The sequence below is a fragment of the Triticum urartu genome, chromosome 2A (assembly GCF_056163025.1).
Source record: "Triticum urartu cultivar PI428250 chromosome 2A, HENAU_Tu73, whole genome shotgun sequence".
Classification (NCBI taxonomy): Eukaryota; Viridiplantae; Streptophyta; class Magnoliopsida; order Poales; family Poaceae; genus Triticum; species Triticum urartu.
Window position 1 is genome coordinate 40,179,025 of NC_141874.1, and position 3,667 is coordinate 40,182,691.

The 3,667-nt window shown below is 48.2% G+C and overlaps 1 pseudogene; it reads left to right on the top strand.

Annotated features, from left to right (window-relative positions):
• Nucleotides 1-2,604: 2,604 nt before the first annotated feature.
• Nucleotides 2,605-3,667, top strand: LOC125540792 (BTB/POZ and MATH domain-containing protein 1 pseudogene; annotated as a pseudogene).

A 3,667-nucleotide genomic window follows, 5' to 3' on the forward strand; every position in this document is an offset into this window, starting at 1 on the left:
CTCTCTATACGTATGTATAGTACGTAGCGTCGACCAAGCACGGACATAAGAGAGGACATTTCTCTCTATTAATTATAGCTAGCTAACACAATATATGAAACACCTAAATTAACCCCCCAACCCCCCCCCCCCCCTTCAAAAAAAACAAAAACCCCAGCCACAGAAATGCTGACGCGTGGATACCTATTGGTCCCGGTTGGTGCCACCAACCGGGACCAAAGGCCCTCCTGCTTGGGCTCCGCGCACAGGCCACGTGGAGGCCCATCTGTCCCGGTTCTGGATTGAACCGGGACTAAAGGGACAGGGCATTAGTACCGACCCTTTAGTCCCGGTTCAGGAACCGGGACAAAAGGCCCTTACTAACCGGGACAATAGGCCCTTTTTCTACTACTGTGCCATGTTTGAATATGAAGAGTGAATTCCGGTTTTTACCCCCTATTTTGACATTTTTGACACTACTTACCCCATTTAGCGAAATTTCATCCATTTTACCCCATTTAACAAAAGATCTGCCACGATTTACCCTGTTTAAAATTTCATGAGTGTTCTGGCAGACAGGTCCCAATTGTGAAGTCTAGCTGGCATGCCACATCGATGGTTTTTCCTGCTTATTTTTCTCTCTCGTGAACCAGTCCTCACGGCTTCTCCCGACCGGACCGGCCCGATGGAGGTCACTTGCGTCTCGTCCAACGCATAATGCCTGAGTCGACCACGCTCCTTACTCACACCTAATAGATTGCATCGCCCGTCCAGGCTTCTGCCCACACGTACCCGTCAGGCTCGCTCGAACTTATGGTTAGGGATTGTCAGGCAACGGCGGCGGCGTGATTTCATACCTCCTCGAGCGGCGTTATATATGGTCGTGACATCAAGGCAAGAAATGACCCCGTGGAATCCGGCTCCGTCAATCTCGCCGATGTCTGGGCGCGACATCAAGGCAAGAAATGACCCCATGTAATCCGGCTCCATCAAGCTCGCCGACGTCGGCGTGGGCGCGTCCATGTACATGCCCCCATCAGGTTGTGCTCGGTTGCAGATCTATGGGAGCCGCTCGTCCAACAAATCAGCGAGGTTGGTGAACAAGCAAGCCCTCACGTCGTACCCCATTCCACATGATTTTGACCATCTCCATCATATGTGTATTATGAAGTTTTCCTGACTCATGCATTGGCCGGTGAGGCGTTTGATTCAGACAGAATTAAAATGCTTATTAGAAGATCATGTGTATACATATCACCCATCTATAACTGACGTACATTGATTTAAAGTTTTTTCACCATTTTGAATATTGTTGAAATCCTTTTTTTTCTTTGTTTGCAGCGTGTGTGTGATTCGAAGGAAGGCGAACAATGTGTGCTATGAATATTGGAGGCCAGAGTGGTGCGGCCCAACTTACGCCTTATGCGTTGGACGCGAGCGACCTGCTCTGGCGATCATATCAGGCCAGCCCAGTCGAGCGAAGCTGCGAGGACTGGTTCAACGTGGAGAAAAATAGGTAGGTAAAAACTGTTGATGGGGCATACTAGGTGGACCTAACAATTGGGACCTGCTCATCAGAATGCTCGCAAAATTTTAAAATGAGTAAATTGTGGCAAAACTTTTGCTAAATGGGGTAAAATGGATGAAATCCTGCTAAATAGGGTAATTAGTGTCAAAAACATCAAAATAGAGGGTAAAAACCAGAATTCACTCGAATATGAATAGATCAGAAATTTTCTCGCAAAAAAAGCACCATTTTACATGTCCTAAGTGTTTAATAAGAGTTTCTTTGATTTGGAATGGGCACGAATTTATAATTGGTATAATTAGCGGCGCTCCATTTCAGTGAAGCCGAAACACACATACATCCCAGCAGTTTGGAAACTGTCCGGATTTTAAGGAGCTCATTCGGGACTATTGATTCTCCTGATCGAAATCACAACAACCAAGTCGATCGATCTCGCGTCTTTTTGCTAAAACATGTGAGAGAAATAGAGGGGAGGGAATTGACGTAATTCGGTGCGTGTTGTATTGAGCCTCTCAAACGATTCATATAGAGTACTACAAGGCTTGGAGGGCAAGAAACCTCTTCTAGAATAAGGCGGAAGATGACTACGAATCATATGTTACCGAATACAAAGATATGCCCATAATACTCTAACAAAACAGACCCAAACAAACCGGGAATCGCAGTAGCTAGCAGGCAGATGTGATCAAACTGACACCCATATGGATTTGCCGGCGGCTGTCCCGCCTCGTGTGCCAAAGACGGAGGCCAAGAGTAATTGCAAAATGTATAAATAAACGAAAAACATAATAAAAAGGAAAGAACAATAGGGAGAAAAAATGGAAAGAAAGAAAAAAAGGCCCAGGACGCGCGAGGATTTGATACCCAGCAGACAAGCGAATCCAGGCCCATCCTCCACTCCAAAGAAAAAGGAAGCTGAATCGGCTTCATCTCCTCTTCACCACCGCCGCCGCCATCTCCCCTCTTCACCACGTCCTTTGCTCTCCCCTCTTCGTCCCCCCTGAGAAGTAACGTCCTTTTCTTCCAAACCATCAGATCGGTTAGTGCCAATCTAGGGCACGCCGTCGCCGTCGCCGTTGATTCCTCGTAGTCGCGCCATGGAGCAATCTAAGTCGATGTCGATGTGCACTCCGGAGACGCCGCAAGTCACCCACGTGTTCGACATCTACGGTTACAACAAATACAGGGGCATGGGCAACGAGAAGTTCATCAGGTCCGGTACTTTCTCCGCCGGCGGCTACGACTGGTCCATCCGCTTCTACCCAGATGGGTTCAGCAAAGAGGTGCTCGACAAGGATTTCACACGGTTTATCTCGAGCTCATGAGCACGGGCGTCAAGGTGCGGGTGTCCTGCGACCTGAGGTTACTCGATCAGCGCACCGGGCAGCCGTCTTCGGTGCACAAGACAGAGCTGAGGACGTTCAACCCAGCTGACGACACTAGGTTTTTTCCCCGGACCAATGAATTCAAAAAGAAAAAGATGTTGAGTCCGCTTTCCTTTTGAACGACCGCCTCACGATCGAGTGCATTGTCACTGTCATCAAAGAGCTGCGCGTGACTGAATCCAAACTGTTCCCCAAAATCGAGGTGCCAGTGCCACCCTCCGATATCACCGAGCATCTCGGCAAGCTTTTGGAAGACGACGAGGGATACGATGTCACTTTCTGTGTTCGAAGAAAGGCCATAGGAGCTCACAGGTCCATACTCGCCGCCAGGTCACCTGTCTTCAAAGCGGAGCTCTTTGGGTCGATGAAGGAGGCGAGGACGCTGCGACGCGTTACCATCAAAGACATGCAACCTGATGTTTTCAGTGCCCTTCTCCATTTCATATATACCGATACTTTGCCTGAAGGTGATAAGAATACTGAGATGATCCGGCATTTACTGGTGGCTGCAGACAGATATGCCATGGAGAGGCTCAAGCTGGTTTTCAAAAGTATCCTTTGCCAGAATCTGAACGTCGACACCATGGTAACCACATGGGCTTTGGCTGACCAGCATAGCTGCGACAAGCTTAAAGATGCTTGCCTTGAGTACATCGCTTGTTCAAATGCCATGGATGCTGTGGTGGAAACCCAAGGCTATAAGAATCTCAAAGTGACTGACCCATCTCTCATAGTGGATCTGTTGGAGAGTACAAAAAAAGTTCCCAATGCATGA